Source organism: Pipistrellus kuhlii, unplaced genomic scaffold (genome assembly GCF_014108245.1).
Source record: "Pipistrellus kuhlii isolate mPipKuh1 unplaced genomic scaffold, mPipKuh1.p scaffold_m20_p_21, whole genome shotgun sequence".
Classification (NCBI taxonomy): domain Eukaryota; kingdom Metazoa; phylum Chordata; class Mammalia; order Chiroptera; family Vespertilionidae; genus Pipistrellus; species Pipistrellus kuhlii.
The window spans coordinates 3,782,161-3,804,137 of record NW_023425520.1 but is presented as its reverse complement, the minus strand read 5'-3'; the positions used below and the strand labels follow the sequence as shown (position 1 = coordinate 3,804,137).

At 48.9% G+C, this 21,977-nt stretch overlaps 1 protein-coding gene and 1 long non-coding RNA gene across 5 annotated transcripts in view; both read right to left on the bottom strand.

Annotated features, from left to right (window-relative positions):
- The window catches only part of SLC39A14 (solute carrier family 39 member 14), a 58,909-nt gene that overhangs the window by 35,327 nt on the left and 1,605 nt on the right, over positions 1–21,977 (bottom strand). Inside the window, exon 1 of one of the 4 annotated variants that reach the window (XM_036450623.2) lies at positions 20,976–21,158. The exons of the other annotated variants lie outside the window; for them this stretch is intronic. The gene's annotated coding sequence lies outside the window, so the exon portion shown is untranslated. Of the gene's footprint in view, positions 1–20,975; positions 21,159–21,977 lie in introns of those variants that run through there. 4 annotated transcript variants of the gene reach the window in all.
- LOC118726183 lies at positions 5,740–11,489 on the bottom strand. The gene is made up of 2 exons (XR_004990220.2): positions 10,318–11,489; positions 5,740–6,124 (listed from the first exon to the last, which is right to left on the bottom strand). It is a non-coding gene; the product is annotated as an uncharacterized LOC118726183 (long non-coding RNA).

Below are 21,977 nucleotides of genomic sequence, written 5' to 3'. Positions count from 1 at the left end.
GAGAGAGAGAGAGAGAGAGAGAGAGAGAGAGAGAGTGGGGGAGAGAGAGAGGGAGAGAGGGGGGGGGGAAGGGAAGGGAAAGGAAGGGGAGGGGAAGGGAGAGAGGGAGAGAAAGAGAGAGGGAGAGAGAGAGAGTGAGGAGGGGGAGGGGGAGAGAGGAGAGAGATGGACATGAGAATTCGTAGGGCAGCACTTTTCACAATAACAAAAACCTTGAAGGTAACCCAAAAGCAGGAGAGTGGCTGAATAAACAAACCCGTCCACACAACAGGAGCATATGCAACCAAGAGGACGGACTGCAGCGTGTTAGCACTGAGTGCTCCTCATCCTTCGTGACCTCTCCCCTCCAAGAAAAGGTCACAGATTGCTCCTCATCCTCCGTGACCTTTCCTCCAGGAAGGTTTGGAAGGAGCTTCGTACCCTCCCCGAGGACAAGAGCCCTTCCAGTTTTCCTTGTGAAGCCGACACACCACAGGGCGTGTGGAGGGAGGCAGTGCTGAAATTCAAGTTGAAATACACTCTCTTAACCAGCCTTCCAGCTTCCACTGGGCACATAGCCCCATACTGTCAGAGCTCCTCTCTCTCTCTCTCTCTCTCTCTCTCTCTCTCCCTCTCCCTCTCTCTCTTTCCCTCTCTCTCTCTCTCTCTCTCTCTCTCCCTCTCTCTCTCCCTCTCTCTCCCTCTCTCTCTCTCTCTCTCTCTCTCTCTCCTCTCTCTCTCTCTCTCTCTCTCTCTCTCTCTCTCTCTCTCTCTCTCTCTCTCTCTCTTGGCTGCCTCCTGACGCCCCTCTGGGGATTCAGCCCACAGTCGGACATGTGCCCTGACCAGGAATTGAGCTGTGGCCTCCTGGTTCACAGGTCGATGCTCAACCTCTGAGCCACAGTGGGTATAACAGATACACATGTAAAGTACCCAAATCTTAAGTGTAAGGCTCAATGAAAGAGTCATCCTTTTAAAGTACAAATCTGATCACAGCACTTCCTTTGCTTTAAACCCTCCAATGACTTCCCAGTAAAGGGGAAATAAAATCTAAACCTCTTATTTCTGGCCTATAAATCACTGTCATCTAGTCCTTGCTGACTCTGCTGACCTTTATGACTAAGCCCTCTTCTCACTGGATCCAGCCATCCTGCCCTCTTCCTCTCCCTTCAACACATCAAGTGCATTGTGACCTCAGGGCCTTTGCACTCACTGTTCCCTCTAACTTAAATGCTCTCCCCTTGGATCTTCATATCATGTCTCAGTCCAAGTGTCACCTCCTCAAAGTGGAGGGCCACCTGGTCAAAAAACAAAGGAAGGAGTGGGGGTGGGGGTGGGGGTGGGGGGGAGACCACTCACAGTCATTCAGAACCCCAACACCTGTTTTATTATCTTCTTAGCTATTATCACCACCTAGTATAGTCTCTCTCTTTTTTGTTTGCATATTTAATATCCTCCTACTAGCCTCCACAGTGGTGGAGTCTTGGCCTATTTTCCCTCCTGCAGAGCCTGAAGAGTGAGTGCCTAGAAGGGAGGCTGCCCACAGGACGCCTGCTGAACGAGTGTGTTAATTCCCTGCCCACTGCTCAGCTTAGAATTCTTTTGTGCCTTGGTCGAAATCGGTTTGGCCCAGTTGATAGAGCATCAGCCTGCGAACCGAAAGGTCCTAGGTTTGATTCCGGAATCTTACCAGAAAAGGAATCTGTGAGATCAGGAGTAAGTTAGCTGGGGACAGTCTCTGCCCCCAAGACAGCAGGCAATGTACCTTGGTTGTGGGCACATCCCCAGTAGGGGGTGTGCAAAAGGCGGCTGATCGATGATTCTCTCTCATCGATGTTTCAAACTCTCTATCCCTCTCTGTAAAAAATCAATTATATATATATATATATATTATATATATATATATATATATATATATATATATATATATATATATATATATAAAAGAATTCTTTTGTGCTTTGGTCTCTACCCGCAATTGAACTATAATACAAGCATCCCCAGGGGGCAGACACCCCTTCTCCTGCAGCTCCAACAGAACTGAAGTTGGAGAACAAAACATAGGTAGAAAAATGAAAGGAAAACTTTGGGGGTCCAGGAGGAAGGTGGTGGGAGAGGCAGGCAGCCTCCCTTCCCCAAGCCCTCAGGACTGGTGGTGTGAACAGGCAGCCATCTGACAGTCCTCCCGAAAGTAACACACCGACTTCCCCGAGGCAGGGCAGAAAAGCAAAGGAAACCCCATCAGGACAGGCTGTTTCTAGAATTTCTCAGCTGCTCATGGAAATTCTGAGCCTTGGTCCCGTGAGCACAGCCTCTCCCAACGTGCCAACGACACACATCCTGAAACGCTGGGGGAGGGGCTCGTGAGCCGCTGCCAGGAGGGATCGGTGTGAGAAGTGCCAAGGTCACAGGCACAATCCGGGCAGCGGAGCTGTGCACACGCCATGGCTTCCCGAGGCTCAAGGCCTCTGTCGCAGGAGGTAAGTGTCTGCTGGATGTCAGGGGGCGGCCGACATGAGAGGAGCAAGAAGCGGAACAGAAATCTGTCCACCGAGGGCACTTGGCTAGTGGGGGGAGCCTGGGGGATGGGTGGCTCTGTACTTGCTGCACCTTTCTGGGAAAGCCGATGAGAACGCCTGTGGCTTGCTGCCCCTGGAAACTGCCCAGGGACCCGGTCTCCTGGGAACTTGCCAGGCCTCGCACATGGGGAAAGCCTCCAACATCAGGGAAATGGTCAGCGCTGAAATATCAATACATACATACACACCGGCCAGTGTGCCCTGGCCCTGGGATGACAAAGCACAGGGCCCTCCATCAGTGAGCAGGAAAGGACGGGGGCGGGAGGGGACGCCAGGGCGGCCCGGCTCTGGCTCACGTGCTGGGAGGGAGAGCAGGGCCAGCCTCCTGAAGGCCGACAAGGCTCCACCGTGTACAGAAAATGAGAGCCCGTGGGGGGCTGGCCCGGGGCCCTCTGGTTTCCAGGAAAGAGAGCCCAGTACAGCCTGCTCCCTGTGACTCACAGGACCCACACATATACCGCCCGCCCTTCCACACAGGCCAACCTTTCAGGCTTCCAGTAAAAGACACAGGGGAAAAACTGTGGCTTGGGCCTGTCCTCCCTCCTCTTTCTTGGGGAGGACAGCCCAGCAACCCTGGGGGTGCTGGGTGGGGAGTGGTGGTGGTGGAGCTGGCTGCCTTCCCTACCGGTCCGCAGGGCACAGGGAAAGGCCCTAAGAGGTAAAGGGGATCTTACCAGAAGAATCAGTGAGATCAGGAGTAAGTTAGCTGGGGACAGTCTCTGCCCCCAAGCCAGCAGGTAAAAATATTTACTAAGAACTTACTATACAGTCTGCTAAATTATCCTTCTGAAGATTCAATAATTTAATAATCCTACTATCTGTGTGTAAGTGTGGTGGGCAGTTAGCCAGACGTGCGCAGAGCAAAGATGATGGGCCACATAAAGTCACCAGGATGGAAAGCCCCAGGAGCCTAGCAAAGGGCCGGTGTAGGGTGGGACCCGGCCCCCAGGGTGACTGTCCCTCCCCTAGCACATAGCTGGTCACACAGCGGTTTGGACTCCCTGATGTTTCCTCCCTAGAGATGACATCTAGGCCTCAGCTGTATTTCAGCTTCAAGCCCAGAAAAGCAACAAAACCAGACCAGTGGACTGCATAGACGACCTGCATTATATAATGACTAGAGGCCTGGTACACGAAATTAGTGCACTGGAGGGGGAGTGTCCTTCAGCCCAGCCTGCACCCTCTCCAATCTGGGACCCCTCAGAGGATGTCCAACTGCGGGTTTAAGCCCGATCTCATAGACAGTCGGACAGCCCTCTCACAATCCAGGACTGCTGGCTCCCAACTGCTCACCTGCCTGCCAGCCTGATCACCCCTAACCACTCCCCTGCCAGCCTACCTAATCAATGCTCCCTTGCCAGCCCAATTGTCCCCAACTGCTCTCCCCTGCAGGCCTGGTCCCCCGCAACTGTCCTCCCCTGCCAGCCTGATCACCCACAACTACCTTCCCCTGCCATCTATCTTGTGGCAGCCATCTTTGACCACATGGGGGTAGCCATCTTGTGTAAGAACATGAGGGTCAATTTGCATATTACCTTTTTTAAAAATATATATTTTTATTGATTTTTACAGAGAGGAAGGGAGAGGGATAGAGAGTTAGAAACATCAATGAGAGAGAATCATCGATCAGCTGCCTCTTGCACACCCCCCACCGGGGATGTGCCCACAACCAAGGTACATGCCCTTGACCGGAATCGAACCCGGGACCCCTCAGTCCGTAGGCCGACGCTCTATCCACTGAGCCAAACTGGTCTCGGCTGCATATTACCTCTTTATTAGATAGGATTCCCTGCCCTGGTACCAACCAACCAATCAGTAGAGACCCAGACTCAGAAAAGACACACCTGGAAAGCTGCTAAATATTCAATTAATATCTCCCCCTGGAACCTCCACTGAAATCTCCACCCTTAAAACCCTAACCAGTTTGGCTCAGTGGATAGAGTATAGGCCTGCGGACTGAGGAGTCCCGGGTTCGATTCTGGTCAAGGGCATGTACCTTGGTTGAAGGCAAATCCCCAGTAGGGGTGTGCAGGAGGCAGCTGATCAATGTTTCTCTCCCAGTAGGGGTGTGCAGGAGGCAGCTGATCAATGTTTCTCTCCCGTCGATGTTTCTAACTCTGTATCCCTCTCCCTTCCTCTGTTTAAAAAAAAAAAAAAAAAAAAAAAAAAAAAAATATATATATATATATATATATATATATATATATATATATATATATAAACAAAACCAAACAAAAAACCCTTAGGACAGAGGACCCATTATCTCCCTTCCAGAAGCACCACTTCCCACCCCACCCCATCTCTGCCTTCTCAACCCCTCCAGCTTCCCTCACTCCCAGGCTCCGAGAGCCTTCCTTGACCTCTATAACTTGTTTCCTAAGCCCATTTCTTGTAGGAATTACTTTTTCTACCTCTGTGATTTTGTAAATAAATATTCTCTTACAGTTTGGGTCTTGGCTCTAAATTCTTTCCTAGCCAGAACCCAAGGTCCAGTGTGACCCCACAGCCTAACACCTGGTGCAGTTCCCGCCGCCTACCCCTAAGGACACCTGCTGTACAGATTCTCACCATGCCGAGCATTAAAATAGTATCCATGTTAGCCAGATGGGTTAGAAATCATCTTTGTTTTCATTTCTTTGATTACCAGTGTGGCTCATCACATTTTCAGGTTTACTAACATTTATATTTCTTCTGCACACATTGCCTGTTACCATTGTTTGCCCATTTTTGCTGTCATACATTCATCTTTTTTCTTATCAGTGTATGTAAGAGTTCACTGTATGGACTCTTGTGTAAGAACATATTTACCTTTTGTCACCTGTTACAAATATCTTCCTAATCGTATGCCTTTTAGTTTTGTTAATGGATATTGTGGACTGAAGTCCCATGTTAACCTGACAAGCACAGGGAAGGCCTATGTGGCAGCTTTGCAGACTCAGAAACCTAAAATAACCTCAACAGGAGGTTTGAAATTAAAACTTTTTAATTAAAAAAGCAGTCATATCCTAAGCTAGAATCCTCCCTGATGAAAGTCCATGTTTACCTTAACTGAGCCTGTCTCTTGTCTTTTAGTTCTAGGACCGCATCTGTAAAATGTCAGGGTAACTTGCCTTTTCCCAGACCTCTACGGGCTCTGCCAACCCACCAGCGTGGAGACAACAGATCCTCACTGTTATTTTCAGTGTTAATGGTTGACTCTTAATTATCCTGTACCCCTCTATGGAAAAGATGTATATGCCTATCACTTACCTTTTTATCCAATCCCAGAGGTCCCCACTTTGCTTTCTCTCACTTCCCTAATCTGTCACCAGTGAATTTCATATAACCCACGAAGTCTTCTCTTTTGATTGTAATGTATAAAATAAGGTGCAAAACCGCCATTCTCTGGAGCATTTTCTCGATCTGTTGAGATGTTGCTTCCCGGAAATTGTCAACAGTTTGGCTCAAACAAACTCACAAAGAGTCTGCACAGGTTTGAATGTTTCTTACGTGGACATAACCTTTTTAAAAGGTTAAAGTTAATATATTACACTTTTCGTTTAAGGTTTCTGCTTTTAGTAGCATGCCTGGTGAAAGGGCAGGGCGGGGCGAGGATGAGCTCCCAACTCCGCCCCGTAGGGCGGAGTTATCCCTAGCCCTCAAAACGCCTGGACCGGGAGAAATTCGCGCTCTTCCGCCATGCTGCCGGCATGAGTGGGAGGAGCCCATTGCTAGCATGGTACAGGCTCTTTTGTTTATTGCATCGGACTCGGCTCCCTGGTGGTCCTTGGGGATCACGAAGTCTGGGCATAACAGATGGGGGAATTCGTCCGGAATCCCCGGGACCATTAGGGAAAACCCGATCCGGAGAGTCTGACTGGCCGCGGTAGGTGTGTGCGCGCTCTGGAGGGACGTAAAACCCCTCATGGAATTGGTGCCCGAAGACGCCTGGTGGACGCACCATGAAGGCCATGGGCAGGAGGATCAGAAGACGTTCTGACCTCCCGGGAGGGCCCGAGAGGGACCCTCATATGGGGAGAGGAATGGCGTGAGCCGTTGCCTCACCTGCGGAAAGTGAGCCTTTCCCAGGTCTGAGTTTGGTATCTGTGGGCGGCATGGCGCCCCAGGATGGAGCCGGCGAAGTGTGGCCGGCGTGGTGGTGCGGGGCCCCCTGGCGGCGTTGGGTCGGAGGGGGGGCTCCCGCGGGGCTCAGTCTGCGCGTCGGAGCGCGGCTGGGCAGTGGTGGCCTTGCTCGGGGAGCAGGCACCTGGGTTAATTTGCTGGCTGCCTGGAGAAGTGGAGGCGGAGCCGGGAAGCCGCTGGGGCGACCTGCGCTTTCTCCTAGGCCCGCCTGAGTAGCGTGGCTGGGGCTGCTGCCAAAGCAGCCTCACTCAGGAGGCCTGGGCCCGAGGGGCCTGGGCTGGGTGAAGGCATCTGGCGTGGCGACATCCGGTAATGGAGAAGAGCTCAAGGGCAAATCTCTGTGCTCAGTAAAGAGAAAAGGCCAGTTCAAAACGAGTGCGCATAGTTTTGGGCTGTTCTTAAAAACACTTTTCTGGGTACAGAATAAGTTTTAAAAGTGGAGGAGATAACTGGGAGATAAATTAAAACTGGTTTCCCAAGTCATTGTAAGCAGCTTTTGAAATTCCCCGCCATGAGGCGGAAACTAGAAGGTAATGGCTGAGAGTCTTCAGGTAAAGAATGTGTTCATTTGCATTTGTATGCTGCTCCAGCTTCAGGGAGTGGCAGGTAATTGGTGGTGAAGCAGCCCACAATGGTTAGTCTCCTTGTCATTGGTATCAGCTAAGCAGAGTCATATAGCTACTTAAGTATGAATTATGATTGACCTATGATTTTCTGACATTGTCTTAAATCCTAGTAAACTGCCTCTGGTGTGGAGAGGTCTAGGGGAGGCCGGAGAGCGCAAGACTATTAGCTCTCCTACAAAGAGATTATTCAGTGCTTTGTTTGAACTACAGAAAAAAATTTTGAGATCTGAAAAAACTGTATGGTTAGATCTGTTGCTGAAACTTTACCCTGAATAAGCAGGATGTATTAGAAATGTAATGTTATTAATCTAAGAAATGCCAAATTTATTTGACTTGCCAGCTTTAAAAGTTCAAAGTATAAGTTGAATTAGGAAAAGTTAATTGCAGTAACTAGATGCCTAGAATATGGCAGGCTAAACTGTATTATATATGTTAAGAATAAGCAGTAATGATCTAAGATCTCAAGGATTGATTTATTCTCATTTGTCAGATGAAAAAGTATGTAATGCTTACACTTAAAAAATTATTTTAAGTCAGTGATGCAGTATTTTTTTAAGTCAGTTTTTCTAAAGTAATGTTTAATGTAACATGAAACTTTTATATTTGATTTGTTTTGTTTTGCTTTTCTCATATGCCATTGTTGTTGAATTTGGGCTTGTACCTGCATCTTGTATTTTGTTTAAACTTTGGGAATCATTTTGTTTTCAGTCATGTGTATCTACTTTATAGGTTTAAGTAGACTTCATCACAAAGGTTTATAATTTATTTAGAATTGTGTTAAAACAATGTGAAAACAATTATTTGTATGATTTAACCCCCTGCGACTGCTTGGACAATTTTCACCGATGTTCTGCAGTGGGGAGTAGAGGGGCTTAGAAATGTAGATAAATCTATATCTGTAGGGAAAATGTGGCATTTTACATTTCAGGTGGCTGTTAGAGGCCTGGGAACAGGTACTGGACCTGCTTCCTCCTCCCTTGCCTTTTCTTTAACATTTGAGGCATGGTTATGTATTTTTGGAAGATAAGATTTTTATAGAAATTATAAAGAGTATGTCCTGACAGGTTAGCTAGGAGAGGCAAGCCTTTTAGTTTCCTGATGGGCATGGGGGCACCCTATTTAGTCTTGAGAGAGCCAATAGGACCCGTACATCAGCCCAGGAAGCCACCGGACAAACTGCCTGTTTTCCTTGGACATCAAGAAGGACTGTGGTCCTCGGAAGGAACACGTACTGGGGGAATGCAGCTGTTGAACTGGTCCAAAGTGGAACAACGGATCTTTGAGGAGCTAAAGAAGGCTCTCATCTCAGCAGCTGCCCTAGCCTTGCTGGACGACGCGGAGCCTTTCCACCTCTACGTGAGTGAGGTAAGAGGCATTGCCAAAGGGGTTCTCACTCAGACTCTAGGTCCCTGGAAGGGACCTGTTGCCTATCTGTCTAAGAGACTGGACCCTGTGGCAGCCACAGCATTGTTGGTGAAGGAGGCAGATAAGTGGACTCTGGACCAGGAGCTAACCTGGATGGGCCAGGCTTTTCTCCTGGACCAGCCCTGTGTCCAGATTCAGAAAACTCTGGCCATCAACCCTGCCAGCCTGCTTCCAGATGATGATGATGGAACCCATTCATGACTGCACAGAGGTAACAGACGACAAGGTACTGTTCACGGATGGGAGCAGTTATGTTCAGGATGGGACCTGATATGCAGGGGCAGTGGTAGTCACCTTGGACCACACCATTTGGGCACAGTTCCAGAACTTTTGGCCTTAATCCAGGCCCCTTGATAGAGACACTGTGCCATCCACAAAGAAAAGAGGGTTACCAACTGCAGCCAGAAGGAATTGGCTGACCAGAAGCAAGCCACTGAAGGACCAGATGGTTGATGGACCCTCCAGATGACAAGACTGTTGGTCCCAGAGGCTCTAGGTCAGAGTTGCCCGGTGACACCAGGTTAAGTGTCACCAAGACTTCTGAACTTCTGTGAGGCAGAGTTGCTAGAAGTACTGTCTGTGCACAGGTAAATGCTAAGCAAGGTAAGGGGATCCCCCCTGGGAATTCAGGTCCCAGGGAACCTCCCCAGGAGAGCATTGGTAGGTGGATTTCAGAGATTAAACCACTAGCATTAAGGTCTAGTTTTTATAGACACTTCAGATTAGGTTGAGGTATACCCCACTATCAGATAACAGCCCTCCCCTTGGTAGCTAAGGTATCTCATAGCTCTAGCCTTAGGACAGGCGAGACTCTTGAAAAGGGGGTTTAACTAAATGTGTCTTAGATTCGGTGAAAATTGGACCAACCCCCTGTCCTTTGCCCTCTTGAGGGCCAGGTGTACCCCTTATTGGGACAAGTTTCCCCTTTTTGGGAGGGGATCATGTATGGTAACCATTTCCTTGCTCAAGTCCTTACAGGCTCTGCAGTTTGCTTGTTCCAGATGCACTGCCAGTGCCCACCGCAGACCCTGTAGCCCTGGAACTCAATGTGGGTAAAGAAATTTGCTGCCCAAGGACTCAAAGGGATGCTGCACTGTTATCCTGAGCACGCCCACTGCTGTTGAAGTAGATGGCACCCAGACCTGACTACATGACTCCCAGCTCCTGCATGGCCTGGATCCTGGCAACTACAGGCCAGGAGGAGAACTGATGCCTGCAGGAGGGGAACTGGACTTCAGTGAGGACAATACTGATGGGAACTGTGGTACTAAGGGTCTTGATAACTGTATTTGTTGTTTATGCTGAAAGGAAGTAGGCTGCTGAGTCAATGATTTGACTAGGTACATTAGACAAGGGGGGAGTGAAAGGGCAGGGCGGGGCGAGGATGAGCTCCCAACTCCGCCCCGTAGGGCGGAGTTATCCCTAGCCCTCAAAACGCCTGGACCGGGAGAAATTCGCGCTCTTCCGCCATGCTGCCGGCATGAGTGGGAGGAGCCCATTGCTAGCATGGTACAGGCTCTTTTGTTTATTGCATCGGACTCGGCTCCCTGGTGGTCCTTGGGGATCACGAAGTCTGGGCATAACACCTGGAACATGCTTTCCCACCCTGAAATTATAGAAATACACACCTTTATTTCCTTGCCTTTAAAAAAATTAAATTTCTAATTTGTCTAGAATTAAATTCTGGCATAGAGTGAGAAAGAGAATCTAACGTTTTAAATAAGAGTTAGCCAATTATCTCATTACTGTTTAATGAACATCCATTTTCCTTGTACACCTCAACCGTGGAGTCGGTAGGAAGTTAGAAACTGAGGTAAAGTCAAATCTATCCTTTGCACAGAGAGGCCACAGGTGGCTGGTCTGGCTAATGACATGTAAGAGCACAGCGTGGTGCCCGCTCTTTCACTTCCTCCTTCCTGCTCAGGGGCACCGGCTGGCAAGTAACAACCATGAGGTCAAAGTCCACTTTACAGATGAGGATGGCAGAGCAGACAGATAACTGGAGAGAGCCTGGGTTCCTACATGCACCACGGAGCAGGAACACGGCCAACCACGACGCTTTACTACCTGCCAATCAGCACGGGCTGAACAATGATGTTATTTGCATCTAAACACCCCTTTGCAATACATCCATAATCCTTTCCCCCCCTCCCTTAATTTTAGAAGAACTGCTAGGATTTACTGTTACTTGTCAGGCATGGTGCTAAGCGATTTGTTTTCATTATCTCATGTGCTCTTCTCAACAAGACATTTTACTATTACCATAGTACTTCTTCAATGGTAAGTAACAATGACAGCTTTTCTGAGCAGAGAAGACACTGGCTTACCTGTGCACCTCTATAAGACAACTCCCTATTCAGAAACATTAAGACAACAAAAAGCATCGTAAAATCCAGCAAGCATTTTACAGATGAGGACACTGAGGCTAAGTAGATTCACTCAAAACCACACAATTAGTAAGAAATAATTCCATTATTGGTTGCTGAATTCCTACACATTCTGTGGTCTGTTTCTGGGTGTTCCTATTCTGTTCCATTTACCTAGCCCTGTGACGAAGTCACTAATTGTTTTCTTCATTATTATTTTTTTCTGGTAAAGCAAGTCTAACTTCACTACTTTTAAAAATTGTTTTCGGCTATCCTTGTACATTTATTTTTGCAGGGGGGGGGGAAATAAAACTTTTAAAATTATCTTACCAAGTCTCAATACTTCACTTTGGGACTTCATCCCAGGGGAATTATCCTGAGTGGGGGAATTTGGCTTTAAGGAACTGACGGAAATGTAGGCCCAATAACAAATTCCTATAGAGTGAGTGCCAGGGGAAAAGGCAATGAGGAAAACAGACAAAAATCCCTGCCCCCGGAGCGTGCAGTCTCAGTGCTCCTATTAGGGACGTGTACAACAGAATGGGGTTGCTAACTCATATGGCAAAGCGGTTTGAGTACAGAGATTAAGAGTTTGGGCTGTGAGTGAGAGACCCCAGTGTGAATCCTGAGTCTCCAATCATCAGCTTCAAGGCTTGGGTTAAGTAACAACTTCAAGGAGACTTATTTTCCGCCAAAACTGGTTTGGCTCAGTGGATAGAGCGTCAGCCTCTGGAGTGAAAGATCCTGGGTTCGATTCCGGTCAAGGGCGTGTACCTTGGTTGCGGGCACATCCCCAGTGGGGGGGGGGGGGGGGGATGCAAAAGGCAGCTGATCGATGATTCTCCCTCATCGATGTTTCTAACTCTCTGTCCCTCTCGCTTCTTCTCTGTAAAATATCAATAAAATATATATATATTTTTAAAAACTTATTTTCCTCATTTAGAAAAATAAAGCTACCAACAGTCCCTCCTCACAACAATTAAGAAAATTAAATGAGATACCGAATATACAATAAATGCAGGGCCTCGTGTACAATGGTTGCTCAACAAATGCCAGTTATGTGGGAGAAGGAAGACATAGAAAGGCGTTCATATGTTAACTGAAAAATGAGAGCTTACAAAACTATGTACATATTTCCTTAAAATGTATACATTCATAGAAAAAGACTGAATATATATAACAAACTGTTAAACCCACTGGTGGGTTTAATGGTAACTTGTCTTTTTACTTATCTGTATTTCCTCTCTCGTTTTTATTGATTTCAGAGAGGAAGGGAGAGGGAGAGAAACATCAATGATGGAAGAGCCATTGATCAGCTGCCTGCTGCCTGCCCCACACTGGGAATTGAGCCTACAACCTGGGCATGTGCCTGGGCCAGGAACCGAACCTGGTTCACAGGTTGACGCTCAACCCCTGAGCCATGCCAGCTGGGCCATCTGTGTTTCTATGGAGTACTTTCCGGAAATGGGAAAGGCTTAAAGATGGCCATGTGAGAAGGCATGCTTCTCCCCTCTGTAAGATCTTTTAGAGGCCGGAGGTGGGTTCCAGCACTAACCTGGCTGGTTAGTGTTCTGAATCAGAGCTGCCCAGTGTTTTGGGTGAAATCCAGTGTCTGCATATCCAGTTCTGACACATCAGCCTTGCTCGTTTGGGCACCGGTCCGACATTTCAAGACTGTTGGACTCTACCCGGACCACCTAGGACATCCTGTGATTTATCTGAACTCTAAAGCCATCTCCACCTCTCCCATGTGTGGTACCAGACGGACCTCAGCCGGCCCAGCCTGCAGGGAACTGACAACGAGAGCTCCTCCCACAGAGGCAAGCTGTTGGGATTGTGGAGTGACTGGGTCCTAAGAAGGCAGGGCCTCTGAAGCCAGCTTTATAATTTATTCCCACTTGCTGCTCAGATCTGTGTCAGCCCGAGGGGAGCAGGCAGCCAGAGGCTGGGCCCTCGGCTCAACAGCAGCCAAGCCTGCTTTCTGTCTAGGTTTAAAAAGAAATCTTTCCTGTGCAGCTCTGTGAACCAGAGTTTACAAAGGACATTCCTCCCATCCTGAAGGCGGTGGGTTGAATACCACCCCGCAAGTCCGTGTCCACCCAAAAGTGCAGAAGGTGACCTTTGGGGAAATAGGGTCTTTGCAGATATAATTAAGATACCCATGACTGGTATCTTTACATGAGAAAGGAGGAGATTTGGACACACACACACACACAGAGGCCACATGAAGACGGCAGAGATGTGTGAGTGATGCTGTCACAAGCCAAGGAACACACACACCTGGGGCCACCGGAAGCTGGAAGGAGTCTGTCTCCCTGGAGCTCTGGGGGGAACGTGGCCTGGATGCCACCTTGCGTTCACAAACCACGTTTGTGACAATTGGTTAGGGCACCCCCAGGAAACTAACACCTTGTGCCAGAATTTATAAGACCTTTTATCTCAGGCTCCCTCGCTGTGGTCGGCAGAATTCCAAGACGACCCCCAATGACCTTCACCCTTGTGTGTGGGCAGGATTTGTAAATATGATATCACTCTTGCTATTGTGTTACGTTATGTAGGCAAAAGGAATTCCGCGGGGATTAGCTGCCCTGAAGACAGGGGAATTACCCTGTTATGGCCAAACCGGATCAGGTGAACCCTGAAAAGGGACAGGCCCTTGCGGGCAAAGGGGAAGTACCTTCCAGCATGGAAGTGCAGCAGACACCAGCTTAACCACGTGACCCAGGAAACCACCACCGGGAACACGACACTGACACCCTGACCCGATGCTCTGAAAAGGAGGCGACATCGTGACTGTGATATTCTTGCCAACAATGCACAGCCTCGTTCTGAGGAAGAAAGAGAGGAGCTGTCACAGCCTGGAGGAGACCAAAGGGAAACAACAACTAAACGCAATGAGGGATTACAGACCAGATCCTGGGACGGAAAAAGGATATTCGTGAAAATATTGGTGAGATTTAAATAAGGCCTGTGGCTTGTCTAATGTGCCAATGTCGATTTCCTGTCTTTGTAACTATCCTATAGAGTGAGGGATAAAAAGGCACTCCGCTATATAGTATATATTTTTTACAACTTTCCTTTATGTCTAAAACTAGTCCCAAATAAAAAGGTTGAAATAAAAGGAAATGGTTAAGTACATTAACAGAGGTTGCCTGGACTCCAGACCTTTTCTCGCATGCATCTTTGTGCTCATCTTTACAAGTGTGCATTACTTCTGATAACCAGAGGCAGAGGTTGGAGTAAGTGGGCTGGTGCAAACGATGTCGGTTTGGGGCCAAGGAACTGTTTTAACCAAGAGCAGGATGGACCCCAGGACAGAGGGCGGCTAAAACAGAGCAACAGTTTTTAATAGGGAAACAGAAACTACTGGTATCTGGGACCCCAGAGCTCTTTAAAGGCTATAACATACACTAGTTAAAGCTAAATACTGAAACTAAAATTTCTAGCCACACCCCTTGTCGCTCCATCAGCCACTCTGGCCTATACTGGCCACCCCTGCTCCAGGAACAAACATCGTTCGCTCATGCATTATTCACACAACTCTCCTCTCCTCCCTCTCCCCCTTAACTTGCCTTAATGCCACTTCCAGGAAGCCTTCCCAGACCACTGCTGCCCCAATTGCCTCACCTGTCCGCTCCCCTCAGCCCCCCCTCGCCCCGCCTCCGTAAGTGTCTGTTAACTGCCTCACTCCGTGGAGCTTGATGAATGCCACAGATAGCATGTAGCTTCCCATGGGCACTCAGCTCACCTCCACACACATCTCACCAGCCTCTTTAGAAGAGGACAGTGTTAGTCTGTCCTCGCGGAGTGGAAGCGCTCCTGTGGCCCAGCACCATGGGCCGGGACAGTCCCCCCCAGCCTTGCACATCCCTGCAGCAGGCGGGCTTTTACTGACCAGGAGTCCGTTGTGCCCGTTCCCAAAATTCTCTACGCCACTTCTATTTGTTTTTATGGCTGTGGTTGAGTTAAACAGTAACTGAACTATAAGTGCAGAGAGAAACAGCTTTGATGTCTACAGAAGTAAAGGAAGTGTTCTAGAACAGCAATTCTGAAATTATGGCCTTGGAGGACAGCCAGGGGCACGGAGACCATTTCAGATCTGTGAGGTAAAAACTACTTTTCTTATAATATTAAGATTCTCTGCCGAAACCGGTTTGGCTCAGTGGATAGAGCGTCAGCCTGGGGACTGAAAGGTCCCGGGTTCGATTCCGGTCAAGGGCATGTACCTTGGTTGCAGGCACATCCCCGGTGGGGGGCCGGGGGGGGGGGACTGCAAGAGACAGTTGATTGATGATTCTCTCTCATCGATGTTTCTAACTCTATCCCTCTCTCTTCCTCTCTGTAAAAAAATCAGTAAAATATATTTAAATAAAAAAAAAGATTCTCGTTTTTCAGAAGCTACAGAGTTGTGATGATTGTGTGCCAGGTAGTTCTCAGTTTTCTAGAAATTTCTAAGGTCAAGTTTAGAGTGCAGATACATACGTTTTCATCCCAATATACCAGGGTTTCAGGTTCGATCTCCAGTCAGAGCACATACAAGTAGCAACCAATAAATGCATAAACAGGTGGAACAACAATAGATGCTGTTGTTTTTCTCTCAATTAAAAAAAAAAAAAAATATATATATATATATATATACACATTTTTAGTGATCATATTATTTTGTTCAACTGAGTATTTACCATCAAACTTACATCATACCTATTATAAAAGCCGGGACTGCAAGGGAAGCCCAAGTCCTGGGTGCCTGCTAGTGACCAGAGGGCAGCCCGGTCGTGGGTGCCGGGTTCTGGGTGCTGGAGAGAAGCCGATGTCGGCAGCAGGGGCGGAAGGAGGGAAGGAAGGCCTACTCTTGCACAAATGTCATACATTGGGCCTCTAGTCTAACAAATAATTATTTTCAAATCCTAAAGATATGTAAAAGTATAAAAACTTTATTTTGAAAGTTATTTTTCATAAAAATATGCTTTCTACGTTAACATGTAATGACCTATTTTTGTTATTTTAAATGAATAACTATTTTAAACTAGTTTTAATTTTTAGCACGATAAACATCAATAGGTATAGCCAAATAAGCAAAAGACAGTATTATGGAATCCTAGGATCAAAAAGTTTAAGAACTGCTCACCTAGAAAGATGTGTTACAAATAAAAAATAAATTAAATTAAATTAGGTGTGTGCATTAAAAAAGTAGAATTCTGTATGTGGACTGGTTTGCAAATGCCTTTTAAAAAAAAATGAAAACTAATTAACAGACGTGTAAATCCTTTCCCCAGCAATTCCATTTCTGAGAATTTCTTCTAGAGCCACATTTATACAATGTTGGAAATGCCATTTGTACAGTTTTTCACTGCAGCATTGTACCTAGTGACAAAATACAGAAAACCCAAGTTGGGCAGAGAGAGAGGGAGAATTTACCTGGTTAAAATGTACTGTACTCCCATATTCTGGAATAATATGCAGTCACAATAAAAGAATGGTAAAAGGCCAAGGCCGGTTTGGCTCAATAGATAGAGCGTCAGCTTGGGGACTAACGGGTCCCCGGTTCGATTCCGGTCAAGGGCATGTACCTTGGTTGAAGGCATATCCCAAATAGGGGGTGTCCAAGAGGCAGCTGGTCAATGTTTCTCTCTCATCAAAGTTTCTATCTCTCTATCTCTCTCCCTTCCTCTCTGTACAAAATCAATAAATAAAAAATAAATAAAAAAGAATGGTAAAAGTATTTTATGTGCTGATGTGGAAAGATCTAAAAAAAAAAAAAGATGCTAAACAAGGTGTCTAAAATGCAAACTTACAGCACTTGTAAGATGTTTCACTGAATACTGAACACGTGTGACTTTTTAAAATTTGTGTTGCTTTTTTTTATTCCTCTTCTGAGGATGTGTTGATTTTTAGAGAGAAATGGAGCAGAGACAGAGAAACACGAATGTGAGAGAGAAACATCAATCAGCTGCCTCCCTTTGACCCTGACCGGGATCAAAACAACGGACGGCCCAGCCAGGGCACATGTGTGATTATGTAAATGTCTTTTTAGTTTTAGCCTTTTGATTTTCTTATTGTTGTTAATCCTCACCTGAGGATATTTCCAACCCACTGATTTTTAGCAGACAGAAACATCAACATCTCACATAGGATGCCTTCCGCACCTGCCTGGACCAGGCCTGGGGATTGAACCCTTCAGTCTGAGGGCTGATGCTGGACAGGGTTAGCCTTTTGATTTCTGAGCTATGTGAATACAGGACCTGGTGAAAACATTTAATGGGAGAGGGGAGGAAAGAAGAGAGAAATCCCAGGTAATACACGTGGTGTGATTTTTATATACTGTACAATTTGCAAGTCTTATTAGGGGATGTAGAGAACCAAAAGGCGGCCCTGACCCAAATCAAAGCTTTGGCAAAAAAAAAAAAAAAAGAATGCACATGTTTTTAATGTAAAATAAAATGTTTAAAACCTGGATTTTTGTTTTTTAATTCCCAACTATTGGCTGTTCTTATTTTAATGTATATTTTTAAATTGGTTTTGAGGAAGGGAGAGGGAGAAAGAGAACCATCCATGTGAGAACAGAACATTGATCGGCTGCTTCCTGCATGCCCTCCCACCCCCTCCCCCTCCGGCCCAGAAATCAAGCCAGCAACTTGGCATGTGCCCTAACTGGGAATCAAGTCAGCAATCTTTCAGCACATGGGATGACACCCAACCAACTGAGCCACACTGGCCAGGGCTGATGTTCTTCATTAACTACTAATACTGAATGCACTGACTAAGAACCCACTATTAATAAATTCAAGACAGTCATCTCATTCACCAAACCCCAGACCCTCCTGGGCCTGATGTGATGGGGAAAGGATAGGAGGCCTGAGCAGGCAGTCAGATCTCCACTTTCCAAAGCAAGCAATTTGGTTTCCCGTGGCTGGTCACGCCAGGCTCTCTCAAGCCGATTCTGTGGCTGCCCTTCCTCCCACCTTTGTGGGAGGCCCCGAGGGCCCCTGGGGGCTCTGCCTCTGCACCTCAGCTGGGCCCAGCAAGGCCGCCTCTGGGGCTGTCCACAGCTACAGTGAGAGTGGGAATGGGGCGGCTCGGGCTTGGAGACCTTGTGGTGAGGCTGCCCTGCTTGTCCCTGGGACAGCATGAGGCCCCTGGCTGGCAGCAGACTCTGGACTCCTTATCTGCTGGCATCCTGCCAGCCCACCAGCCTGGAGGTCAGAGAAGTCCTCTCCAGATACCTAACGAGTCCTGGCGGGGGCCCCGCAGCATGACCCTTCCTCTCCCACTTCCCACCCGCCCATGTCCCGGGGGAGTCAGAAAAGAGAAAGAAGTACCGGACTTCTCCAGGAGAAACTTCTTTCCACACAAACAACTGGCTCCTTCCTTTTCCACATTTTCAAGGAAAACACGAGTATTATCAGCAACTTCATCATCACATTTAGGAACAAAAATGGAACTTTCTTTTGGTCTTCACCATCAAGCCTCTTGGCTGCTGGCTAGCAATGTGTCTCTTGGGACAGACACCCATCAACCTCTCTAGATCCAGTTTCTTCCATTGTAAAACAAAGGGGCTACACCTGAAGCTCCCCAAAGTCCCTCCAGCTCCATATCCTATGTCCGAGCATTTTGATATTTTTCAGGCATTACATGAGAACAGACTGAATTATTTTGGCAGAATGGGGAGAAGGTCCCCATTCCCAGACATACACAACCTATTCACAGCACTATTCTTTAGATTCCGAGATGCTGTAAATACTTGCCATGGATTGAGGTTGCTCCTGGAATAGAGCGGAGTGTGAGCAGGTAAGGGAAGATGGAGGTGAGAAGGGTGTGAAAACAGAACCAGTCCAGTGACTGATAAATACTGCACGTACGCATGCACGCACGCACGCATGCAGAGTCAGACCTTCCTGCCTCTTTTTATCAGTCCCGAAGAGGCGTTTCCATTACCTGAAGAAATCAGAGCAGCTCCAAAAACTTAACGGTGGGAAAAGAAACTCTTTTCCCTTTGCCCAGTGAATCCACGGAGCAATCCCTGGCCACGGAAAAGAGGACTATTCAGAGTCAGGAAACTGCACCCATGATCCTAAGGAGGAGATGGACCACCCTTAAATCTGGGCTCACCGCACTCCTACAACTCAACCTACACAGCTGCTTCTGGCACCCTAAGTAATCCAGTCCATCCCACAGAAACGATGATGATGACGACGATGACAAGGAGAATATCTCTACTGTGTTCCAGACACAATCTCAACATGCTGCGTGGTGATGAGAACAGGCCCAGAGATTACGTACTTCTCGCTGCTATACAGTGAGGGGGCCAGGACTGGAACCGATTCAATCTGGCTCAAAAGACAGCATTCTTCTGCTACCTGACACCATCTTCTGGCAAATGGCTCAAGTTCCCTGAGAACTTAATTGAACCCAACATTGGGACTTCTTCTTGCCTTGCTACCTCATTCTTCATGCATGTATGGATGTTCTTTCTGCCCCACAAGAGTGTGCAGGAGCTGGGCCTCAACTCTCTCTGCATCCTGTGGTGGCCAGTGCAGAGCCAACCACACACGAGGCCCTGAATGCCCACTCGGCATCATGGGGCTTCTTCTTGCCCAAATGAGAAGGCCAGTCATTCTGTGTTTGGTGCCCTCCGGTCAACCTGCCAACCAATGACCGGAAGGGCAGCACCAGTCTCTCTCCTGGTCTCCACACAATTTATTAAAACTCATCTCTGAGTCTCTGGCAGACTGCTAAAAGTTATGATTCTGGACATTCTCTTGCTTCACCAAGCTCCTCTGTTTTTATGGTTCTTATTTTAACAGGTAAAGGATTGATGGATAAGAAACCACAGATCTAGTCAGACCTCAGCACTGACCTTTTCCCATGGACACAGGGCACATTGGGAGCAGAGCTGGGACAGAGGCCAGGTCAGCAAGGCCAGTCCCCACTGCACACGATCACCACCACGTCCAGCAGCAGCCTGCCCACGTAGCCTGGCTTTCCTAAGGAGAAGTAACTAAAGACAAGCCCAAGCCCAGGGCGGCTCCAGGAGGAAGGGTCCCGGTCAAAGCCACTCCCGCCTCCACCTTCCTTAGGCCGCTCACAAATCATGCTCACAGGCCCTGGCAGCCACTAAATCCTCAAAACTGTAGCCACCATCCAGAGCTGATGATATTTTCTTGGCTTAACGGGACCCCAGGATCACAAGATGAAAACGCTTGGATGGCTATTTTGTCCTATTGCCCTACACCACTTGCCCTACACCACCAAGAGAGGGCAGCCTAAACCAGACCACCTAAGTTGGCCGGTAGCGACCAAAATAGCTAAAAAGCCATGCCCTCTGGGCAAGCCAGGTCGGAGTTGGCTCCGTCCCTCCTTTGCCATTATTCTCCATCTCCTGCCACCGGCCGGCCGGAAGATTTGGGTCATTTATCTTCAGCTGGGACACGGCCTGGCCGAGGGGAGGCGGGGTCCAGCGTTGCTGGAAAGCAAAGCACGGGCACCAGGGACCCTTCCGGGCCGCCCCAAGAGCTGCCCCCCCGCCTTGGCCATCTCCTCCCACTTTTCCTGTCCTCGCGGCGGGGAGCCTCCCTGAGCCTGCAGCGCGGCTTCCCACGTCCCGGGCGCCTTCTCTGGCTCCCGCATCCCGCGCTCCCCAGCCCATCGGGCCGCACCTGCCATCTCCCTTTCCCCTCCCGGGAGCCTCCCGGGGCTCCTCGGCCAGGTGTCGCCTCCATCCAGCGTGCGGGCCCGTGTGCGGGTCCTCCGGAGCGACTCCCCAGCCCGGCCCCCGCCCCCACCCCGCCCGGTGACCGGAGCCCGGAGGCGCCGCTCCTCGGGGCGCTGCCGCATCCCGCCGGGCCGCACCGCCCGCCGCGCGCGCCCTCCGCCCTCACCTGGAGCGGGGCGGACGCCGCCGGCCGTGCAGATCCACAAGCCGGGTCCTCGGCGGCCCGAAGCGACGGCGGCGGAAGCGGCGGCGGCGGCGACAGCGACTGCAGCAGCTCGGCCCTGGAGTCCCCGCAAGGCGACCGCGTGTCCTCGCCCCCCTGCCTGCGTCCGTCCCCGCCGCGCCGCGCATGCCCGCTATATAGCCTGCGCCCGCTGGCCCCGCCCCCGCCCCGCCCCGCCCCGCCCGCGCTCCCCGCGGCCTGCCACGTGGGCCGCCGCCTGCCCGCCCGCCCGCCGGAGGGCTGCGTGCCGGAGCGGCCGCCAGCTGCGGGCTAGACCCGGGCCCGCACCGGCCTGCCCGGGGCGGGCCGGCGCCCTGCTGCGCCTCGAGGCCCTGGCTGAGACCTTAGCTCGCCCAGATGCTGCCTGACATCTTACTCCATTGGGTCATCTTCTAATGCTCAGTCCCCGCTTCTTCCCCTGCGGCCGCCCCGGCTCCGCCTTCCTCGCCATCCCCACCCCCACCCCCTTACGTGGAAAGCTCTCACAACCGGCCCTCCATCCCCTAGGAGCAAGACTGCTCCTCCCCCGACATGTATATGTACATTTTAACACATATTGTAGTTAATATAAAAAGCTTCTCTCTCCCCTCCCCAATTCTGAAATATACCCCAGAAAGGGACGCACCCAGACTGTTTCTTCTGTCAACTTCCCAGCAGCCAAAAGAACAAAAATTTCCCGTTCACATGCCAAACTATATTACACTCACTTTTCGAGCTCGGTGTCACCACTCCCCCAAATGACCAGGCTCTCTAAGGAGCCAGATTTCTTAACTCAGAGCTGGGAGAAATGTTGATTTTTGGGGTGAGGACTGTTTTAAGGAATCTCTTGGTTGGGTGATAGTCCTATTGAGATGGATATCAGGTCTCAGAAATGCTAATTTCTTGAGAAAATAAGCCACCCATTAAACTATCACTGTCCTGTTGTTCTGGACATCACTATTACTT